Here is a 25020-nt window from a genome sequence, read left to right as displayed (position 1 = left end):
ACAAACCCGGGCCACCTGGGTGGCTCAGTGGTTGAGCATCTGCCTTTGGCTCAGGTCATGATCCCGGGGCCTAGGATCGAGTTCCTAATCAGGGTCCCCACAGGGAGCCTGCTTCTCCCTCTGCCTATGTCTCTGTGTCTCCCATGAAGAAATAAATTAAAAAAATAAACTACTATAAACCCTCTACAACCAAACTAATAATTTATATGGAGCATATATATGAATATCGATTCCTCTGCCCTCCCGCCCTGAAGTTTGCAAATTAACTCTTAGTGACAACTGTATGCATGATAATAATCACATTTTATACATTTCCTTGTTTTTTTTCTGATGTCTTCACACTTTTCATAACACACTCTGATATGCATTTAGGACAGCTTGATCTTCACACCCCTGTAAGACTGACTAAATATTCTCCAATTTTATAAATAAAAAGGTAGAGGCACAGAGTAAGATGAGTCACTCAAGGTCCATACAGCTAGTAAGTTTCAGCCCTAGTGCTAGAATCAGGTCTTCTGACTGCACATTTTTAGCATGATGGTAAAAGCATGGAACTAAGATTGTTGCCTGGGATCAAGTCCTAGCTCTAGCACTACCAGCTACAAACTTGCTCAAAGTTTATATCCCCTCAAAAAAAAAGTTTATATCCCCTCAAACGCTTGGTTTTCTCAGTTAGACGATGGAATTAATTATAAAATCTATTTCTTGGGGGATCCCTGGGTGACTCAGTGGTTTAGCGCTTGCCTTTGGCCCAGGGCACAGTCCTGGAGACCCGGGATCGAGTCCCACATCGAGCTCCCTGCATGGATCCTGCTTCTCCCTCTGCCTGTGTCTCTGCCTCTCTCTCTCTCTATGTCTATCATGAATAAATAAAAATAAATAAATAAATAAATAAATAAATAAATAAATAAATAAATAAAATCTATTTCTTGACACATTTGTGAGGATTCAGCAAGTTGATGGGTGTTCAGTGTTTAGTGTTGTGTCCATCACCTAATAAGCACACGAACACAGGTAACACAAGGGCTGAATCCAGGTCTGCATTCCACATAGTTTTGTAGTATGGTCTAGATCTGTAAGTATGGCATGTTGAAGTTTCAGCAAATAAATAGGAAAACAAGTAGGGAAGCAGCACCATCTTAAAACCCTGTCTGCATTCAACAGCAGGCAACTTTCATTCACCAGAGCTGTTTTCCCCAGCAGGGACTGCTGGGTCTGCTTCCTTTTTTTCTTTCTTATTCTTTGCTGGCAAAGGTTTAGCTTTTCACACATCTTACAGAGCAAGCTGTGGTGATTGTTCCAAGTTGGCCCCATTTACCTTTGACTCCAGGGGGGTGAGTGGGGAACTAGACATTACCTGAGCATGCTTGAAAAGCTGGCAGCCTGAGCCTTGAATTGTACTTGCTTCTCATTTCTACCACTTGCCGCTCCACCAAGCTGTTACTTAAAGGGGCTTGGATGTTTTCTGAGTAAAAGTTTGCAGGTAACTGTGGTCAGTATACATGGGGTAACCCGATGCTTGCTTTTAGCACATGACAAGTGTGGGACATACCTTCTTTAAGATTCTGCTCTCTTGAGAGAAGACTTAATGGTAGAAAAGTCATATTGTCCATATTTTAGCTAAACTGATAGAGTGTCTGGCATGTGTTACATCCAAAGTTGAATTTGCAGAAGATTGGGGGCATTTAGTGAGAAAGATTCCTGGGAAAATTGAAAGGAGGGATCCCAATATTGAGAATAAAAGCCCATTTTTCTTTGAGTTTCCTATAGTTCATTAATTGATTTATGCATTTATTTGTTCTTATATTTGACTAATAGTTGTTGATCAAAACACAATGGTGAGCAGGAAGCAATGACAGTACTTGTCTTTAAGAGATTTAGTTCATTAAGAAGGAAGTAGGTTAGTGGTTGCCTAGGATTAGAGTGGTTGGGGGAAATGGAGACTGCTAATGAGTAAAGCATTTCTTTCTGAGATGATGAAGGTGTTTTAAAATTGAATGCGTTAATGGTTGCAAGATTCTGTGAATGAATTAAAAACTATTAAACTTTGCACTTTAAATGGGTGAATTGAACGGTATGCTAATTACATTCTAATAAAGCAGTTACTGGTATAATAGTTGCCAAAAGACCAGTGATGTTTGGTTTACTCCCTCTCTTGCTGTAATCTCTCTCTCTCTGTCTCCCTATTTCACTATTAAAAACCCCTGTGATTATTTTTTTTTTAATTTTTATTTATTTATGATAGTCACACACACACAGAGAGAGGCAGAGACACAGGCAGAGGGAGAAGCAGGCTCCATGCACCGGAAGCCCGACGTGGGATTCGATCCCGGATCTCCAGGATCATGCCCTGGGCCAAAGGCAGACGCCAAACCGCTGCGCCACCCAGGGATCCCAACCCCTGTGATTATATTGGGCCCATTTGGATAATCCAGAATAATCTTCCTGTTTTAAGTTCAGCTGATTAACCTTAATTCCTTATTGCTGTGTAGCATAACATATTTAAAGTTTATAGGACATCTTGGGGGCTCATAACTCTGCATACCACAGAGGGAATGAGCAATTTTTGGAGTGGCTGAAAATGTCTACCCACCGTCCTCCTCTTATAGATGGAAATTTGATATGGGCTCTTACACTCCCTTTCTAATAGATGAAAGGTACCTGAATCATTCTCTTCAATTATTTCATGATTATTTACTCCTCTTTGAATGTTGCCAGAGGTTACTGGAATGTGGAGAAACAGTCAGTAGAGAGACGGAATGATAGAGTTATATGTATTGTGGGAAAGGTAAAGAGGAGGCAGTCCCTATTTGTACTCTGAGGTCCAGAAGAATGTATATATTTCACTTTGGATTAGTAGAGACCTCAGAAGGTGGCCTGTAGCTTGTTTTATGTGCTCTTGCCCAAGGGAGGGCAATCTGTTGGGTTATCTATACCTGAACAGCAAGATGTTGTGGGTTGGGGTACCCAGGAGAGAGCTGGTGACAGTGAAGAGGTTGAACTGGGTTCCTGGGCTAGAGGAATACTCACAAAGTGTAGCTCACAAGAATTTGAATCCCACCTACAAAGGGAAGCCTATCTTGTTGAAAGCCTCACAGATCAACAACCAGCTTGGAGGTGAGGGAACCTTACTCAGAGCTATAACATGGAGGATACGATATAGTCTCCACCCAACACCACAGGGAATAGGCTCCAGTAAGAAGGCAGGTGATGACTAGGCCACACCTTTCCCCTGCAAGTTACATCAAAAGAGCCAGGAATGTTTATTCTACCCTGGGAATGATAAGAGGAGGTGGAGAAGTTATTAGAAAAAAATATCATTAACTGTTTGAATCAATTTAAAGTTGAAAATTACCATAATTAAAATAATTACAATAATGATAGCTAACAATTAGCACTCAGATGCTATACATTACTAGTGCTTTTTATGTATTCAATTAATCCTCCAAGAAATCCCATCAGTTAAGGTAACTTCATTCTATCTGTTTGACAGATGAGGAACTCAAGGCACAGAGAGGATAAGTAGCATGTCCCACATCACACAGATATAAGTGGTAGAACTGGACTTGAACCTAGGAAATGAGGCTTAATATTAACATTTTCATTAATCAAGATAAAAAGCTTCTGCACAGCAAAAGAAACAGTCAACAAAACTAAAAGACAACCTACAGAATGGGAGAAGATATTTGCAAAAGACATATCAGATAAAGGGCAAGTATCCAAGATCTATAAAGAACGTATTAACTCAACAGCAAAGAAACAAACAATCCAATCATGAAATGGGCAAAGGACATGAACAGAAATTTCACCAAAGAAGACACAGACATGGCCAACAAGCACATGAGAAAATGCTCTGCATCACTGGCCATCAGGGAAATACAAATCAAAACCACAATGAGATACCACCTCACACTAGTGAGAATGGTGAAAATTAACAAGACAGGAAACAACAAATGTTGGGGAGGATGCGGAGAAAGGGGAACCCTCTTGCACTGTTGCTGGGAATGTGAACTGGTGCAGCCACTCTGGAAAACCTCAAAGGTGTGGAAGGTCCTCAAAGAGTTAAAAGTAGAGCTACCCTATGACCCAGCAATTGCACTGCTGGGGATTTACCTCAAAGATACAGATGCAGTGAAACGCCGGAAAACCTGCACTCCAATGTCCACAATAGCCAAACTGTGGAAGGAGCCTCGGTGTCCATTGAAAGATGAATGGGTAAAGAAGCTGTGGTCTATGTATACGATGGAATATTCCTCAGCCATTAGAAATGACAAATACCCACCATTTGCTTCGACTTAGATGGAACTGGAGGGTATTATGCTGAGTGAAGTAAGTCAATCGGAGAAGTACAAACATTATATGGTCTCATTCATTTGGGGAATATAAAAAATAGTGAAAGGGAATAAAGGGGAAAGGAGAGAAAATGAGTGAAAATATCAGTGAGGATGACAGAAAATGAGAGACACCTAACTCTGGGAAACGAACAAGACGTAGTAGAAGGGGAGGTGAGTGGGGGGTTGGGGTGACTGGGTGATGGGCACTGAGGGGGGCACTTGACTGGATGAGCACTGGGTGATATGCTATATGCTGGCAAATTGAACTCCAATAAAAATATATATACAAAAAATTAACATTTTCAAAGATTTTGTTTTAAACTTTGTAGTACATTTATGGGTATTAGTATAAAAATGTTTTCCTCAGTCATTTGAGTTCTATTCTTTTTGATTCATTTATACAACAAATATTTATTGAGAGCCAGTGTCTTTAAGGAACAGCTGAAGCAAGATAAGCAAGGGGGAGAGAGTTGTAGGTGATAAAGTAAGAGAGGTAATGGGCCAGACTATTTAATGTCTTGGAGCTTCTGGACTTCAGTTTTACTTACAATAAGATGGGGGAGCCTTGGGAAGGTATATAGCAGAGGAGTGATATGATTTAACTTCCATTTCAAAAGTATTACTCTGGCTGTTATGTTTAAAATAGCCTGCCCTGGGGGTGGAGAGGGTCAAGGATGGCATGCTAACAAGCCAAGTTAGGAAACTGTTGTAATGATCCATGAAAGAAATAGTAATAGTAGGACCCCTGGGTGGCAGAGGAGGGAATGAGACATGGGTTGAGTCTGGATATATTTTGAAGGTAGGGCTGATATGGTTAATTGATAAGTTGATTTTGAGATCTGAGATAAAAGAATGGAGTTACTACTAATTCTTTTTTTTTTTTTTTTTTTTAAGATTTATTTGTTATTTGGGAAGGCAGAAGGAGGGAGAGAGAGACAATACCAACAGACTCCCTACTGAGCATGGAGCTGACATGTGGCTTGATCTCATGACCCTGAGATCATGACCTGAGCCAAAATCATAAGACTAAGCTCGACTAAGCCACAGGCACCCTTGGAGTTACTACTAATTTTAAGAGTAACTTAAAACTTGAAGTGCATCTCATTGGCATCAGAGCCTTTGATAGTTGAGGTTGTACTCATGATAATTCTTGTGAAGTATAGTTTCATAATAATTGGAAAAATGATTCCAGCAAAGTTTTTTGATAAGGGCAAGGGCAAAAATAGAGTAAAGAGGATTTTTTTTAAAACATAGACTTAGGAGTGTGATCCTCATGTGAATGTCATGTTCATGTGTAATACTAGAAAAAGTATGAGAACCTCTGTTCTGTAGCACTATTAGGGGTGAAGCATCTTTCCTAAAACAAAACAAAACATACTTTGGAGTCCTAACTGCCAGTATCTTTCAATGTGACCTTATTTGGAGATAGGATCTCAACAGAGGTAATCAAGCTAAAACAAGGTCATTATGGTAGACCCTAATTTAATATGACTGGTGTCCTTATAAAAAGGGGAAATGTGAACACAGACAAGGACACAGGAAGAATTCCAAGTGAACATGAGGGTCACTAGGTGAGGATTCTATAGCCCAAGAAGCACCACAGATGGACAGTAAACCACCAGAAGTCAGGAGAGAGGCATGAGTCAGATACTCAAAGTCCTCACAAGAAATCAATCCTACCAAAATCTTGGACTTCTGTCCTCTGGAACTGTGAGTCAATAAATTTTTGTTTAAGGCACCCAGTCTGAGGTACTTGGGTGTGAAAGCCCTCACCAGTGAATACAAGGCTTCTGAATGAAGATGTTCAAGAACCACAGTTGAGCTGTGATAGAGGGCTGGAGGAAGAAGTGGGAACTGCCCGTGACTGATCATGCTGAGATGAATGCTGAGCTGCCTTCTTGCTCATGACTAAGTAGGTACTGTCACTATAGCACCTAGTGCAGTGTCAGGCAAACAGTAAACCCTCAGTGAACATTTGGTGCCTGATTAGGAGGTCCAACGTATATGAATACCCAATATATTGCAGGCATTCAACAAATACAATTTTCTTTCTCCCCTGTCAACAAGCTTGGGCATTGAAAACCATTGCAAGCTATACTGGATTTTTGAGACCTTCTAGAGCAAGCCAGAATTGGAAGCAAATGTTTCAATGTCACCCAGTCAGATCTCGTAGCCAACAGGGCCTCTGGTCTTCTCTTACTCCTTGTCATTATATAAAGATGCAAAAGTAGTAGCTTTTAGGAAGTTTTAGAGTTAAGCCTCTATTTCTCATGGACCATAGTAGTGAGAAGAATGGAGAATAGAAATGGGAAGTAAAAATTCTAGCAACATAATTATAGTCCTTTAAAAATTATAATTAAGGGATGGATCTACCTGGGCATGTTCTGTTAAAAAGTTTAGGTTTAGAATTTCTGCCTTTATAAACCCAGGTTTTCTTATGACCTCCAATCAATTAGTACATTCCCTCTTTGTTAACTCATCTGTAAGAGTGAGGAACATTTTAGCCACCTTGATTTCTTGGCCCTGTATTAAAGTAATTTTGAACTTAATTTTATTGAAATAAATGTCTTAGGTACAAACTGTTCTTGACAGTTTTTCAGTCTGCACCTTTTGTCCCTCAGTGGGTCATAACTGTTGAGGATACTCTCTGATGTTCCAGGTGATGATGTAATTGATAACCTTTGTAAAATCTTGATGGTGTTTCTTTGAAGCCTCATGAAGGAAGCATGCAAATGGGGAAAAGTTGCAAATAGCAATAGACCAGAAGGAACAGACTGCCATGTTTCTTTATGATAGCAGCAATAAAATATATGTCAATTCCAGTGGGCTGAATAAATCTCTGCTCCGAGATGGTGGTAGGGTGGCAGCACAGTGTGCAAAAGCCTGTGCCAGCTTTCCCAGTGACCTGATACCTCCTGTTTGAGAGTAACAGTGTGCTAGCATGCAGACAATGATTGGCTGCCCACCTTGTTCATAAATAAAAGCAGCTGGCTGCAACAAAAGTCTAAGTAGCCGAGGCTTCATCATTATTTATGAGGCAAGCCTGGGAGAAGAAGGAGGCTCTTAAAGTGCCTTAGCGAACACCATCCTTCCCTCAAGAAAACAGTGGACTGGAGGGACAATCTGAAGAGGCTGGTGTCACACTCATTTTCATGTTATCATCTTAATCTCACAGATGGTAAATAGTATAAAATCATAGTGCAGGCTTTGCACATTCTCCCTGGAGCAAGTTTATTTGTCATGATTGTTGGTCTAATTGGTTCGTTGGTTTAGAGAAAATGCTTCTCATTATTGACTTCCAGTCATTGAGAATAGACATGGTTAACCAAATAACATTTTTTCCCTTAATTTCACTGATAGAGCTAATAGTTGATACATGATGTCTAGCTTACAACTGACAATCTTGTCTGCTGGGGCATGAGGGGTAAGCCTTCTGTTTCTGGCTATGTATTCCATGTGAAGGAATCTCCACTGGAGTTTAGCTGGCCTCTTCCTTACTCCATTGCTCACTCTTTCCCAGGGGATTGAGGAGTTCGGTTGGAGAGTTTGGGACAAACATCTAAGCATTCATAGCTCAACCTTCTACTGTCTTCTTTGTCTCTGGGAAGACCTTTGCCAGCTGGAAGCATTGTTTCTGTGCTTCTCCTTTCTGCCCTGAGGAGCAGGCCACTAGAGGTAGGGCTCAGTGTTGTCCAGAATTATTAGTAGCTATGAGTCCACAAGTCTGCCTTAAATGAGAGAGTGAAGTATCATCCAACACAATTGTCTTGCAAGCTTAGTAATTTCTCCACTATCATATTTATTGGTAATAATGTTAATATTTTAATTTTTGTTATCTTGGCTCCTGTGATTATTTCCCAAATGTCTCTGAATTTTCATCAAGAAAATGGAGATGTTATTTATTATTACTATTAAAACTCTAATATATAAAAATGATATATATATTTTGGCCATAGGAGATGATAACTCGAAAGAAATTCTATCACTAAGCCCACATCTGGTGTGATACATGTTTATAAAAGAAAATTAGAAAACAAAGATAACAAAATAAATAGAAAACTCCTTTTAAATGCAGATGACTCTCCTTTTTGTAACTTCTTCCTCTCTCTCTTCTCTGTACTTTTTCTCTTTCATTTTTGTACTATCTCAATTGTTCCCCCAGAGAAGTCCATGAGTGAATGGCAAAGAGCTGATGTTGGGGACATTTGTATTGTGCCTCATTCCAAGTCCTTGATTGGTTGTTTCTTTTTTTAAAAGATTTTATTTATTTATTCATGAAAGACACAGAGAGAGAGAGAGAGAGAGGCAGAGAGAGGCAGAGACACAGGCAGAGGGAGAAGCAGGCTCCATGTAGGGAGCCTGACATGGGACTCGATCCTGGGACTCCAGGATCACACCCTGGGCCAAAGGCAAGTGCTAAACTGCTGAGCCACCCAGGGATCCCCGGATTCGCTATTTCTTCTGATGGAGTTAGAAGAGTGAGTGTGTGGCTCGTCTGACAAGAAAGACATACACAGAAGCATTTGTAGTGTGGAAAGCATTAAGAATATATCCCTTATAAGGTTCTCTGTATCCCATAGTCTCTTGCCTCTTAATTCTATTTGGCCCCAGATTTTTGAGGATATTGGGGTTACTTTGCAGTAGCTGTCACCACTGTCAGAATATTTGGAGGCCTTGGTATCTTGAGCTGTATAGCAGAAATCTGTTGGTGTTGTTGTCCAGCTTCATTTAACCTTTATTCTTTTAACAACATCCTAATTCCTCTAGAGGAATAATCTGTTCCCTATTTTTTGACCTAATCTTCAAGTAGAGTTGATAACATTCTAAAACTCCAGGGTGGCTATGTGATCATGCCTGGTCTTTAGAGCATTATCTTCCCCTAGATACATTGATTATTTCAGAGATGGACATGTCACCCAGTAAGAGCCAGTGAAACTTGGAGAAACTTGTGCTCAGACTGCGACCTGTTAGCATATGGGCTTGGAATGGCCGTCAGCCATCTTGCTGCCATAAGGAGCCTGCATATGAAGCATGTGAATGCCGAGTTGAGGATGACATCATCTGAAATCCTGAGTCCAGGCACAGATATACTCCTGGATTTTTTTAGTTAAGTGACCCAGTAAATTTCTATTTTTGCTTGAACCATTTATTTTTGTCTCTTACAACCAAAAAGGTCCTAACAAGGTCTGTGTGAACTAAAGAATTGATGTATCTGCCAGCTGACTAGAAGTGACCAAACTTCTTGGTTTATAGCTGCCTGCATTACTGATTTAGCAATTGTCTGCAATATATGAGAGGTTAAATACACGTTTTTCTGAAGACTTAGCTTTTGAGATTTACAATTGAATTGGGCTAAAATATAATTTTTAGCTATTCAAGCTGGCAGCAAAGACACTTGGTTTGATGCAGCAAGCAGTGCCAATGTCAGAATTAATATAATGATTCCATGTCAAAACAATAACAGGGCAAATCACCTGGAAGGGCAATTCAATCACTTTGGCCTTATCGCCACTGGCAAATGGAGCACTGAGCCACCTGCTTTCCTTTGCTAGATGCAGTTTTGGGTAAAGCTGAGCTGGCAACCAATTTAGGTTTAGGAAATGGCTTTTGGAAATCAGTGCTGTCTTAATGGCAAAACTGCTCTTGTAATGGTTTTCTGAAAGGTAATGGAAGCACCGTGAAGCTTTCTGGTGATGGGGATAATGATGAAGGCCTTTTGGGGAGGAAGTGGTGAGCTTGGTTTAGGAAAGGGGAACTCCTTTATTTATTTCCTCCTTCAATTTGAATATTTATTCAATGCATTTTAAGTGCCAGGCATTGGGTTTTAATAGTGGTCTGTACCGCTGCATTTCTGCTGACATGAAGTCCACGAGGGAGCAAGACAACAAGTACATAAACAAGTGAATCAAGCAATAATGTAATACAGCTAGAATTCAAATAAATGGTTCTGAGTTAAAGAGTTACAGGCAGAGGGCTCTGTTTTGATGGAACGTCTGCCTGATGGAGTGATAGTAAAGCTAAGGCAAGGAGGAGACAGCTATGCCCAGAGTGCAGGACAAGCATCTTAGCCAGCGAGGAAGAGTACATGCAAAGGCTGTAGACAGATAAGAGTGAGGGACATTCTCTGGCCTGAAGGCCAGAGTGGCTGTAGCATAGTGACAGAAAGGGAGCATTCTGTGACATGAGGTTGCAAGACAGTCAAAGGTGCAGTCAGGTGTGTGAAGACTATAGAAAGGTTGAATTTCATGCTAATGGGAAGCCTTGGATGTTTGCTGATGGTGATTGCTTTTTGCTGCTCTGAGAACAAGTATGTAATTTTTTGAGGTGGAAAAACCAATGCTATTTTTGAACAGCTTTGGCTTGTGGGTGACATCTCAACCTTGGACATCCGATTGTTTCCAAATTGAATCTTCAGTGACAGCATAGGGAAAAGACAGACTAAGATTCAAAGTGTCTGCTTTTGTGTCTAGATTCTGCTACTGATTACTGTGCAACTTTATTTTTTTTTCTTTTTTTTTTTATTGGTGTTCAATTTACTAACATACAGAATAACCCCCAGTGCCCGTCACACATTCACTCCCACCCCCCGCCCTCCTCCCCTTCCAACACCCCTAGTTCGTTTCCCAGAGTTAGCAGTCTTTACGTTCTGTCTCCCTTTCTGATATTTCTCACACATTTCTTCCCCCTTCCCTTATATTCCCTTTCACTATTATTTATATTCCCCAAATGAATGAGAACATATAATGTTTGTCCTTCTCCGACTGACTTGCTTCACTCAGCATAATACCCTCCAGTTCCATCCATGTTGAAGCAAATGGTGGGTGTTTGTCATTTCTAATAGCTGAGTAATATTCCATTGTATACATAAACCACATCTTCTTTATCCATTTATCTTTCGTTGGACACCGAGGCTCCTTCCACAGTTTGGCTATCGTGGCCATTGCTGCTATAAACATCGGGGTGCAGGTGTCCCGGCGTTTCACTGCATCTGTATCTTTGGGGTAAATCCCCAGCAGTGCAATTGCTGGGTCGTAGGGCAGGTCTATTTTTAACTGTTTGAGGAACCTCCACACAGTTTTCCAGAGTGGATGTACTGTGCAACTTTAGCAAGTTTATATTCCTCTCTGGACCTCAGTTCCTCATCAGAAATGATAAAGTTGGAATGGATGCTGTATTCATCACTATTGAAAGTGCTAGGAACTTGGGGAAAAAGGACATAAGCGGAAAGGAATATATTTGTTTATTTATCTGAACAATCCAAGGGTGATGGCTCCAGGTATTTTGGATCCAGGAGCTTAGATGAAGTCACCAGGAATCTGATTTCTCCATCTCTCATCTCTATATTGACTTGACTCTGTACGAGGTCCTTTCTATGGATAATGCCCAGTAGCTCCAGGTGAATGTAATTTGTAGGGCTAAAAATCCTTAGGAGAATATTTTTCTCCTAAATTGTGTTAATAAAAGTTCCAGGGCCCATCCTGACTTGGGGCATGAGCCTATGACTGAACTGTGGCCAAGGTGTGGGAAATAAGATCTTGGTTAAAGTCTAGTTCATGTGAACCCCCATGAACCTAGAACAGGGCAGGGTGGTTATTCATATGAAAACAGAAAAAGAGGGGATGGATTTGGTGTAGGCAAACAAGACATATTCATGCATACTCTTTTTGGCTCGAACAATTCTACGAATCCTGTAGTGGAGAACCAGTCCTTTGCACCTTCCCCTCATTCTTGTTGAAATTAGCCATTGTGTCCGTAAGAAACCTCCACTTTTGCCTTAAATGCCAGCATTGCATGTTAATATTGTGTGAACTGTGTAGTTACCAAATAGCTTCTTCACTATGTGCTCTTCGTCTCTAAACTCAGCATGTATCTAGACTACCTGCTATAATTTTTTTTCAATGATTCACAGAACTTTAGGAAGAATTTGCTTTGGGGTACCCATCGACATCCTGGCTGCGCAAATGTACAGAGCCAGAATTTGCTTCCTCATTTATATTGTTCATATTGAATTATTTGTTAAATCGCTAGAAAAATTACTTACTATCTTATTGTTCAGCATTATTCTGGACTTGCCTTGGTTTTAATAGAACTTGGAAAATGCTTAGAAAACCACATGTATACCCCACTGTATTATTTTCTCATAGAGAACATCAAGACAGCTATTTAACATAACCCATCTTTTTCCTCAAAGTAACTCCATTATTTCTACCTTTATTCCTACCTTGGTTCTTGTTACACTTACTGCCATGCCATATATCTTTAGTTCCTGATTTTCCATGAAGTATTGGCATCTGCTAGTCTGCCTTTCTGATTTCCATTTAGTAGAAAAAACCTTTTGCTATTAAATTCTGGCCTATTATTAATTATTTTAAATGCATGACTTTTAAAAAATGAGCTATAATTCCTGTGCCATAACATTTGCCCTTTCAAAGTATATAATTTATCTGTTTTAAAATATATTTGCAAAGTTATACAACCATCGGCATTGTCTAATTCCAGAATATATTCATTACCTTGAAAAGAAAACCTATTAGCAGCCACTCCTCATTCACCCCTCAGAAATGCACCATTTGTATCTCTGGAGTTAGCTCCTTGAGGGCAATGGCAGAGACCTATCCTTTTTTGTGTGTCTCTCACAGAAGCTTTGCCAAATTCTGGGGCCATAGGAGGCATTAATAGAAATGTATTGAATTGATAACTCATTATGTTGATTGCTGTTTCCATTCAAGGCAGGATTAGGAGGCCATGTCCTACAGTGGAAAGAATACCCAGCAGGGAAGCCGTTACAGTTTTTCTTTCTGCTCTGTTACCAACTGTGCCCTTAGGTAACGCTCTTCCATTCTTCAGGCCTAATTTTGCTCCTCTGTAAATGAGGGGCATAGACTCAGTGATTTCTGTGGTGCCTTCCAGTCCAAACTGACATCAGGCACTACTAATTTTGAAATCAAGATTGACTTCCAGCCTAAGACAGTTTGTTGAAAGGAAAGAGCAGGATTTCTTTCCATTTTCATTGGGCTCTTAGAGAATATGTGAAACAACAGAGCTCCCTTCTGGGGACTGTGTTTGGGAATGCAGTGTGGCCTGGCTCGGTCATGTCTGCACTCAGCTGGACCAGGAAGGAATGCAGCAGGAAAAGTGAAAGTGTTTTCTTGCTCTAGGGTCCCATCCTGAGCCTGTACCATGTTGTGGGGAAGTTTATATCTCTTTGCATTCAGAGGCTTCTCTCTGGAAATTATGAGCCAAAATACCATGTTAGAAGTACAAAAGACGTTGAAAGACAAAAATACACAAATTGTACACTGCTCTTTATTCCTAATCTGAAGTCTGAGCATCTTTCCGTTTCCACCTAAAAAACACTTGTGGCCGTACACTTTCAATCATCCTTTGGCTCACCAAGGGTCTAGTGTCTTCGAAAACATCTTACCAAAAAAAAGTGAATCAATCCTATTTTTCATGTTTCCCAAATGAGTGGTTCAACGTCATGGAAATGAGATCGGAATGGTAAACAGACAGCTGTTCTGTATTTCTCCTTCCAGAGAGATGAAGGTCAAAGACACCTTCCTTCTGTGTAACAGATCCCTCCCAAATGGGTTGTAAACAAGAGTGCAGTGCAGCTTCTGCTTCACTGGGAAAGAAGAAAGGCATTTTGGAACAGCCTTTAGAGGTGTTGAACATACATATCTTTGATTCTGTTTTCTCATCTTTTTGTGGTGTCTTTCTTTCACAACATGAAGCCATTGATTGAATGAAGTTAGAATAACTTTTGACATAGCTAACCAAAATAGATAGCAAAGGGACTGGTTGCTAAGCACAGCTCTGCTGGGTTCCCTGGCTGACAGCCTGTATTAGCATGCAGGGCTTTGCAGAAGCAAATCCTTAGTTATTGGCGGCTGGTTGTTTAAAGCTGCTACTGCCTCTCAGGTAATAGTGAGTCGGGAGCACATATAATATTAAAAAGAAATTACTGAAATTATATACCTCCTTAATAGGATATAAGCTACTTGAGGATATGACTTATTCAGGCATATATTCAACTAGCATTATTCTGTACCTACTATTGGGTGTGTGGTAGATCCTGGGGATATAATAACGAAGCTGCAGTTTCTTTCTCCTGGGACTCAAACTTGAGGGAGGGGTGGAGAAGGCTGGAGAAAAATACAGGTATAATGGCACAGGACTTATTAGTGTATCATTGTCCTCAGCCTCTTTTCTTTTCCTGTTCAGTGAAGAGTTTTTTTTACTTTATTTTACCAATGAAAAAATATTAGATAACTTTTTTCTTTTCCCTCTAAGAGTTGTCTTGTATTGATGGACTGTTTTTTTGTTTGTTTGTTTTTGTTTTTTTTTTATCAGTTGGTGATGATAAGCTGGGAAAAAGGAAAGAAGTAGACAATAACAGGAGAAGAGGGGATAGATTGGGAAAGACAAGAGATGCTCATGCTGGGCACCTATACTAGAGCAAAAGGAGTTCGCCTAAAAAAGTGAGGGAAAAGGGCAAGCAGTGCAGAAGCCATGAAATGAGCCAGAATGCCAAAAGAAAAATTGTAAAATGCATTGTTGTGGGTTTTTTTTTGCTGTTGCTTATTGATGGTTTCCAAGAAAAATAATTTTATTAATAACAAAAGTTGTAACTGTTTATTGCTAAAAATTCAAACAGTACCAAAGATGATCCACTAATGAGCAAAAGCTGCCTGTCATCCTACCCTGTTACCTCAAGCCCCTTGCCAGTGTCCTTGGTCAACAAATAACCATCTTAAAACTAATGTTTTTGCAGCTTGGATGCATATACATAGTAATATATATGTTCACATATATACACACAAATATGTCGTATTTTAGAGAAAAGAGGCTATATTATGTGTTTTTGAAATTCTGTAAACTTTTTTTTTAAGATTTTATTTATTTATTCATGAGAAACACACAGAGAGAGAGCCAGAGACACAGGCAGAGAGAGAAGCAGGCTCCATGCAGGGAACCCGATGCGGGACTCGATCCCTGGGACTCCAGGATTAGGCCCTGGGCCAAAGGCAGGCACCAAACTGCTAAGCCACCCAGGGATCCCCCTGTAAACTTTTTTAAAAAAAGATTATATTTATTTATTCATGAGAGACGCACAGAGAGAGGTAGAGACATAGTCAGAGGGAGAACAAGGCTTGCTCTGGGGAGCCTGACGCAGGACTCGGTCCCAGGACCCCAGGATCACGACCTAAGCCAAAGGCAGATGCTCAACCACTGAGCGACCCAGGCACCTCCTTCTGCAACTTTTTAAATGTAATATTATAATATATTTTCAGGCCAGTAGATTTATATCTGTCTCATTTGAAAAAATTAACCCTATGGTATTTTATTTCCTGGAGACGCTCAAATTCATAAAACTATTTCTCTAACTGCTGACTATTCATAATAATATTTCCCAGAACGTCTTTTAACCTATGCCTTTCCATGTTTGTGTAAACATTTTTGTGGAAAAGATTCTTAGAAGTTGATTTGCTGGATCATAAAGTACATTAATTTTTTCATAGACTTTGCCAAATTGTAATCTAAAAATGTGTCACATTACCATATAGAGGATTTAAAAGTTCATATATTTTTTTATATATTCATTAGCTCCCTCTTTTGAGGCAGGAATTACATTGCCATTGATGAATATGCATCAAAAACTCAAATTCTCTTTCTCCACCGCCCCCCCTCTTTAAAGATGGGCACAATAGTCTTAGAAAGCCACACTCTCTGCTTTGTGGAAGAGCAACTCTTATGGGTATGCTCCAAGTCATGTCTTTAATGTGGAAGTATTAAAGCTTTTGACTCTTAGAAATACTTGTAAAGCCAGCTCTAAAGCTGCTGGGAGGATTCTGAGTGGCATAGAAGTTGAGTTCACTTTAGCTGTCAGCATATCTTAGAGCAAAACATATCTACAGTTGCCAACTTCATTCAACAGCCTTCACTGGGGGATGTTCAACCTTCCCATAGAAGATATTAAGCTAATAAGAAGGCTATCCAAGTACATAGGTGTATCTGTCAAGTCAGAGGTAATGGACCATGTGGTCCATAGGTATGATAAAAAGAACAACAAAGTTCTGTATTCTCCATTCTTCAGTATGATCTATTAGCTCTGCAAAATACCTTTTCTGGTTAATTATTGAGTACATTCATTAGCTCTGTCCTAAGGACTTTCAGATACATTACCTTTTTTAACCTTCAAATAACTATATATGCTAAGTATTAATATTCCCTTTAAGAACAAAAAGTAAGCGTTAGAGTTTACAGAAGAGCCACAAGGCTAGGTTGTGGCATAGCCAATATTTGAAACTATATCACCTGATTGCAAATCCCATATTGTTAACCACTATGGCTTACTGTTCCTTAAGTCATGTGGCAGCAAATAATGTCATCTTTCTAAATCTGTTTAGGGTCATTTGATACCTTTTGATAAGATATTTTTCCCATCTTATTTAGATCCTTGCCAATTTAAACCTTTTATGATCTCATGTTGTGACTAAGACAAGAGGAGGCCAACTCATTACCATTTTGGTCTTAATCTCATAAAGAAGTAGTATACTATTGTGTTTAAAGGTATAGAATTAGTTTTTCTGCATTCAAATCACTTACTAATTGTTGACTTGGAGCAAATTTCTGAATGTCACATTTCCTATTTGTAAACCTGGTCCAATAAGTCTGCTTACCTCATTGGATTATTTTGAGAATTAAAATGAAATAATTTATCAAAGCATTTTGGCATATACTAAGTATACATTAAGAGCATTGCATGGCTATCATTACCAAGTTGACACCCATGTGGCTAGTCCTTTTTACAGTTTCTCATTATATTTCATCAGCACCATCTCCTCTTGGTGCTCTTTCTGGCCCTTGGACAAACCAGTTCATCTACATTGTGGTTACTCAATTATCTATATCCTCATCTGAAGTTTCTCTCTCAGATGGAAATATTCCTAATTTCTGTTTTGGCTCATGATCCATATTTCTTGTTCTCCTATTTCAACTTCAGTTAACTAATGATTTTGGTCTACTGTCTAACCAAGCCCCAGATAGCCAAGTGCTCTTAGTCTCAACCTGCCCTGAATCAGTGTTTTTTATAGTCATGACTGAATACTCCAACTTCTTTCCCCATCTGGTCCTCAGCTTGGGTAGACCTTTGCTTTGTCAATTAAAAATCTGGTTCTCGGGATCCCTGGGTGGCGCAGCGGTTTGGCGCCTGCCTTTGGCCCAGGGCGCAATCCTGGAGACCCGGGATCGAATCCCACGTCGGGCTCCCGGTGCATGGAGCCTGTGTCTCTGCCTCTCTCTCTCTCTCTCTCTCTGACTATCATAAATTAAAAAAAAAATTAAAAAAATCTGGTTCTCATGCATTATTTTTGATATACTCCTTGCCTTTCTCAGTTTTGCATCCTTTATTCAATAAATATTTCAGAGATCTTACTACTGTGTATCAGGCACAGTGTGAGGTACTGGGGATAAAATATGAACAAAACTTGACAGAGAGCTTATAGTGTAATGGATAATTATCAGATTGTCAAATAGTCCACAAATTTAAAGTTGCAATTGTAAAAAATAAAAAAATAAAAAAAAATAAAGTTGCAATTGTGATCAGTGTTATAAAGGTGAGCCATGCAGTGTTAGGAAACTTCATACTAGGGGTATTTGATCTTGTCAGGGAGATCAGGAAAGGCTTTTCTGAGGGAATGGTGCCTGAGATGAGGTCCAGGAGATAGTTGGGAATTAATTAGACAAAAAGGGAGAGAAGAGTGGTGCGGCCTGGAAGAAGGAGAGCTATGGTGGAAAGGAGCCTGGGAAGTGTTCATGCCTGAAAGAAGGCCAGTGAGGCTCAAACACAGAGAGCAAAGGAAAACAAGGTGAAGATGTGATGAGGTTGGGAGAGATCACTTTGGGACTTGTAGGCTATGCTAAGGTTTTTGGTCTTTATACTAAGTGGAAATGGAAAGCCATTGAATGGTGGTAAGGATGGCAGTGGGGCAGTAGGGACATGATCAGATTGTCATTTTGCTCAAGTCTATCTGAACAGGACAGTGGATAAAGGGTAGACCGGTTAGAACAAGCAGGAGTAGGCAATGTTGGTAATCTTGACTAGGATAGCTGTTGTAGAGGGAAAGAAATGAGTGATATTAGAGAGAGGAGAGATGAAATGAGCACTTTTGGTGATAGAGATATGATAGATAAGGGTAAGGGTGAACTCCCTGGCATGCACAACTGTTCAGAAAGTGATTCTCTTTACTGCAATGGGAGAAGAATGAAACTGAAGTAACTGAATTTACTCAATTATAAATTACTTATTCCAGGTGAAGCTCATAATCTCTGGGAGTAGAAACTCAACATGTAATAGCTTGAATAAAATGTTTTTATGTAAAGATACAGGGAATAGGATGGAAGCTGTAGTGCATGGCCTTAGAAAAGAAACTGGAAGGTTTTCAGGAGCTAAGATCTCTTTCTCCGGCTCTCAAGGCCCATTTATCTCTGCTTCTGAGACTCCTCCAGTCTTCTCTTTTTCTTGAATAGACATTTCTGTGGTCTCTCTTTGCATATCTAGCTCCAAAATGGAATCCTAATTGATCACTGCCAAAATTCATCCCGAACTGCCTACAGCTTCTGTATCTTACATAAAATCACTGATAGAACTAGAGAGTCAGAGTCTACAGAGAACCATGATTAGTTGTCCAGTGTGGTATCCCTGTTCTTTTTTTTTTTTTAAATTGATTTTAGTTTTTTTTAAAATTTTTATTTATTTATGATAGTCACACACACAGAGAGAGAGAGAGAGGCAGAGACATAGGCAGAGGGAGAAGCAGGCTCCATGCACCGGGACCCCGATGTGGGATTCAATCCTGGGTCTCCAGGATCGCGCCCTGGGCCAAAGGCAGGCGCCAAACTGTTGCGCCACCCAGGGATCCCCCTGTTCTAATCGTCAGGGCTGTGTTAGAGCTGGTGCTGCCCCAAATCTAGGGGTTGTGAACAGAGAACATAGTGGTACATAAGTAAAGCAAAACTCCTTCAGGGCAGGAGAAATGCTATGGTCTTTGACATTTTTTTAGAGTGAGTAACAAACAAGTGGCATCTAGTAGATACTCAACAAATATTATCCTTATTGAGTCATTGGAGATTTTTGAATATTTTTGAAATGTGAAGACACATCAGAATCTCCTGTGGCATTTTTAAAAATTCATAGTTCATGGTCTACTTTCACAGGAACACACCAGTAGGTCTGAAGAGGGCCCCAGGAATATGCCTTTGTACTTAAAAAGTACCCAACATAAAGTTGATACAAGTAATCCATGGACCATACTTTGTTGGACACTATTCTAATGTGCTGGTGAATCATGCCCAGAAATCTCTGTTGTGAATTCTGGACATGGAGCTCCTTTTAGATCTTGGACCTCTCTTTCTCCATTCATATAATGGGCCAAATATTTATCTCTTTCTTATATTCAAAAGGGAATTTGTAGCTTAATAAGATAACTTTGGAAGTAGGCTTTGACCTTTCTTTCCTAGTGCCATAAATATGAAAGATGGTGTTAATATGTATCTGGACAGCCTCTATATTGATTGAACATCAAATTCATCTTCACTACTCACTATTTCCTGATGATGACCCCAAAATGAATCAGACCTTATCAGTGTTTTATTGTCAGCTTTCAGGAACTGTAAATGTAACTCTTAAATCATTGATCCTTATTCAAAGGAAAGTTCTTACAGAGGGAATAGAGGAAAATTCTTGGCAAGTTAAATAGAATGCTATTTGTAACTGCCTCGTTTTTCAAAAACAAGCATTTCTGATTATAAAAGATCCATTTTGATGATTGCCAGCTAACAGGACAGCCTCATTACATGCACTGTTTAGTTACAACAGAGTCTTACTCTAAGGTTAGAGACTTTAGAGAGGGGAAAGCCAGGAAGAGGTGCCCACCAGCTCCTTGAACCTGGTTCCACTTCCTTTCCCCACCTTGCTCTTTGCCCTTAGCTATTGCTGTCTGGTTCTTCTTCTATCACCTCTCTGAAACTTCTCTGTAGGGTTGAAAATGATTCTTGTTTGCCAAGTACAATGATATCTTTTGAACTATTATTAAGTACTACTTCTCTGTACCTGTTATTTCTACAGACTGTTCCTTGAAGTTTTGAGATTCCTACTTAGTTCTTCCTCAACCTCTACCATGCCAGTGGTAACTGTGAAGTAACCTTTGCTGGCTCTTCCTCCTTTTTGCTTTAATGTTTTTCACGATGTTAGCCTTGTTGTTGGTCAGGCCCATCGTGTCCCTATCTTTAGCTGGAATATATTTGTACTCGATTCTCCTATATCTACCTCCTTCCTGGAAATTTGATGTCAAGAGACAGTTCCAGTAACTGCTGCGACTTTCCATTTGTATAGCATATAGACTGCTCACATCTAGCATATAGACTGCTCACATCTAGCAGGTCTCAAACCTGTGAGCTTTTTCTTTTCTTCCCTGATCCTGTTATTCCTTTTAAAAAACCTTTATTTCTACAGGCACCAGCATCCACCAGACACTTTGCAATCACCCTTGATCCCTTGTGCATTTGTGTCACTTTTCCTCCAACCCTCCTGCTACTGTCCTAGTTAAGGCTTTCATGCCTGTATCATCTCTTATAAGGACTGTTGTAATATACTAGTTTCTTTGCTTTTAATCTTCTTACTCTAGTGCAAGAGTCCTATTTTTACACTTCTAAGATACAAACTTGTTTGCATCTACCTAAAATCTGTAATGTTTGGTGTATATTGGCTATATTATGCAAACCCAATTATGTGATAGAGCTTACAAGGATTTTCACATTCTGGTACCAGTCTGCCTTTACAGCCTCATCAGTTATCTCTCTCCCAATATTTTTTGAGTGATAGATATTTTTCATGTAATGCCACTTTTAATATGAACATGGTATTATTAGTCCTGTATTAGGAAAATGGTACCAAGGAAAGTAACTTGTCCAAGACTACTTAAGTAGCACAGGATGAAGAACCAGGTTGGAGCCAAACTTCTCAGTCACCCTACTGCTCCGTCTAAAACCACGCTGAACCTTTACAGGTGAATGTGCTTTTCTTCATGCTGCTTCTTCACCCTCCTTGTCTAACTTCCTTGTTAAGATCCTCTGCGTTAAGCAAGGCTCTGCTTAAAAGGCTATAATGCTTATCAGACTTCTTGCATTATAGTAGGATTAATAGCTCCTTATTTTGAGTTCTCTTGACATCTTGTATATTTTTTTAAAGATAATATATCACTTTGTATAAGATGAGCTTCTTGATACTTGTTTGATAAATTCAAGTGAACTCTGATGGCAGTCATTCTCAAGTTCCCAGTGTCAAGTACATAGTAAGTCCTCAGGAAATATCTTCAGAATGTAGAGGGAGGAGTATTTTCATAATTCATTAAATCGTTATTGTCAAACCTAAACATTTCCAAGTGTAATAGTTTAGGTGTCAATCTACAATCATCACAGCCTCTTGGTATGCTGCTCAAAGTTTGTTAACACTGTGTTGTGAGCAGGCATTTTCAAGAACATTAAGTAAGACTACCTAGAAAGTTATTTCCAATTGAAGCACCCAGGACCCTTGATATAGTCAATTGCCTGAAACAGTCAACTGTGCTGATGAGACATGTCTCTGTTATAAACAACAGAAAACCTGAGGCATTTATTGCCTCATGTTATATAGAACAGAACAGTGGCAGAATGAGGTTTGTTCTGGTGAGAATAAGGTATAGTGTTTTTTTTCTCTTTTTTGGATGATTTTCACAGAGCATCTCCTTTTATGGCTCTAAAGTTACACACCTGCTCATCCATTCTAGGAGAAAGGAGTAGGTTTCTTTCTCCATTAATCAACATGATTCAGTTTGTTTGCATTACTTTAGGTCAAACCTACCCCTAATAGTCAACTGTAGTGGAGGAATGTGATTCCTCCACATGGATCAGATAGTCCTGTGCCACACCCCATCCTAAAGTCTGGAGTGGTACCAGCTATTTTCAAGCAAATGGGCTGTAGGGGGAAGGGTGGGCACTTTAAGAAAAGCCTGAATGCTGACCCAAGTGGAGGGCAAGTGAATTCGGGATAGCCAAAACTAGTGAAATGACCTCCAAATACCATTATGATAATAGATCAGAAAGGGAAAACGTGATGTTGAGGTGATTGCCATGCTTCCTTCAGATGACTCACAACTCATTCCTGTTTCCAAGGAGTAAGACAAACCATCTAATGGATCACTTCTCTATATCATTCTGATATTTTAAAAGGGAGCTGTACTGGATATTGTCTGCTCTTTGTCATGGAAGGATGACCTACCTGTATGGTCAGCTTCAGCAAGTTATCCAGATTCTGGATTGGTTTGGCCAATAGGGAGACCAGAAGACAGAAGGAGGGTAAGATTGGGGAATTTATTCCTTTGACTCTCTCCCTGCTGGGCTACGGGTTGGCTATGTCCCTGCTTCTGTCAGGCAGGCCTCTCTACATACCTACTGTGGATTCTAAATCATTCTTTGCATTTCTTGGTCTTCATGCTGTTGCTATTCCTGGGTTTCTGCACTGTTGATTTCTCTAAACTCTGCCTACACCTTTGTAAATATTCTTTTTATTAAACTTGTCTCAAATTACCCAGTTGGAGTACACCATCTGTTTTCTGCCAAGACCCTTACTGATACAGTGGGTAATCATTTCTCTCCTAGCATATTTTCAATCACGGCAGTAACACATTTCCAAAATAGAACTACCATGATATCAGCCAAAGGTAAATTTTCTTTAATTGGACAAAAACAGCTTCCCCAGTCAATTTTGATCATTTGTGATTCAGTCACCAAGTTAAGGGATTTGCAACTTGAGGACAAAAGCAATGGCCAGGAGGGGCTAGACTTTTTATAGCAGTTGTTAAGGAGGTGCCTCCTTTCAGTTTGCATGTTCATTTGCAAATTGGACAAGATTCCTCTTGACTCATCTAGCTACAAATTATAAATAAAAATGCAAATTTTAGTTTAGTATTTTAGTGTTTCACAATGGTTTTAGCAGGAGTTTTTATTCTCAGTAGTTATTAGTGCAGTTTTTAACTACTAAAGGAAGAATATTAGTGTAGTTGGATAGTCATGAAGTGGTATTGACCACTCTTATTACTCATGGAAATTTTCATCTCTATTGAACTTAATATATAGAACAGATTGCCTAAAATCATATTGACATTCTTGTAAGAAGAGTAAACATTTTATTTCTTTTATTCTAGGATTCAAGTCTTTGATAATGATTCTAGAACTGAAGAAATCAGTGGTTGGTTGGGGCCATTTGATAGAGTGTTGAGTGAATAATCCATGGTTTGCCAGTTTCTTTTTTGGATATAGTTCTCATGTCATTAAAGTTTGTAAGAGTGATTGTGTTAGTATCTTACATTTCTTTCTTTAGTGGGAGAAAACTTGAATTTTTGAATGCTTAAAAATAGTTTGTGAAATAGATTCTTGCTTTGGTCTCAGTTTTTGAGATTTTGGTTTCATACTTCCTGGTAAGCCCCAGTATTCATTTTTTCCCACTCTTCCCCCTTGCTCATTATGTTCTAGACACAGAGGCTCCCCTGTTGTTCCTTAGTCATTAAAGTTGTTCCTTTGCCAGGGTTCTTACAGTGTAACTTTATATCACACTGATATCACTAACTCAAATATAAACCATAGGGCTCATGTGAATCCTTTCCTTCTTACCATATTTATAGTCCTTCTTCACAAGTGGGAAGTGTGGCTTCCATTATCCTTAAGACTTTTACTTAGTGCTTAATCCCCCAAATCTTAGACAAACTCCTTACTCCCTTAGTGTGCTGTCCCATTTGGAATCCCTTCCCAACTTTCTTCAGCTCTGTGGCAGGGCTTTTGACGGAATTGGGAGAAAAGAAATAAGGAAGGGAATAATTTCATCTTTTAAAATGAGACTATAAAAATTACCTACTTTCAGGATGGATTTTAGGATTAAGCAGTAAAGTGCTTTATACTTTAACTGCAAAGTAATATGGGTTTTGGTTATTTGTGCTGTAACATTTAATAAAATATTCACTGAATGAATTAAGAGCCTTAAATTAGTAACAAAAAAATCCCCCAAATGGGGAGTCTGGTATCTTATCCTCAATCCACTACTAGTTCACTCAAAATTTGAGCAATTACTTTGCTAATTATTAATTAATTAAAAAAATAGAATTTAAATAACTTTTATGTTTCAGAAAGTATCCTAAAAATGAAAGCTATAAGAATTAGCAAGATAGGGTCCCTGGGTGGCTCAATTGGTTAAGTGTCTGCCTTTGGCTCAGGTCATGATCCCAAGGTCTTGGGATTGAGTTCCACATTGGGCCCTCTGCTCAATGGAGAGTCTGCTTCTCCCTCTGCCCTTCCCCCCTCCTTGTGACTGCTCTCTCTCTCAAATAAATAAATAAAATATTAAAAATAATTAGCAAGATAGACTTGGTCTCTGCTATCATAACACTGTGGTCTGGCTGAGAAGACAAACAACTAATGAGCAGTAGCAATAAAGTAGGGCAAGTGCTTTGTCACAGTTGAAGAGAAAGGTTTGAGAATACATTATAGGAGTGCTGAATTGCATCTGAGAGAGTGGTCAGGAAGGTTTTCTAGATATGATAATTAAGCTGCAACCTCATCATGAGTGGGAGTCAGCACTTGAAGACAAGGGGGA

General features: G+C 39.4%; 1 long non-coding RNA gene across 3 annotated transcripts in view; it reads left to right on the top strand.

The window, feature by feature from the left end:
* LOC140633585 (uncharacterized) overlaps nt 1-25020 on the top strand; it is a 40706-nt gene that overhangs the window by 3303 nt on the left and 12383 nt on the right. For all 3 annotated transcript variants that reach the window (XR_012031165.1, XR_012031167.1, XR_012031166.1), the window contains exon 2: nt 3494-4329. This is a non-coding gene — a long non-coding RNA (uncharacterized lncRNA). The remainder of the gene's footprint in view (nt 1-3493; nt 4330-25020) is intronic.

The sequence above is a fragment of the Canis lupus genome, chromosome 5, assembly GCF_048164855.1.
Source record: "Canis lupus baileyi chromosome 5, mCanLup2.hap1, whole genome shotgun sequence".
Classification (NCBI taxonomy): domain Eukaryota; kingdom Metazoa; phylum Chordata; class Mammalia; order Carnivora; family Canidae; genus Canis; species Canis lupus.
This window is presented reverse-complemented; position numbering and strand designations above follow the sequence as displayed.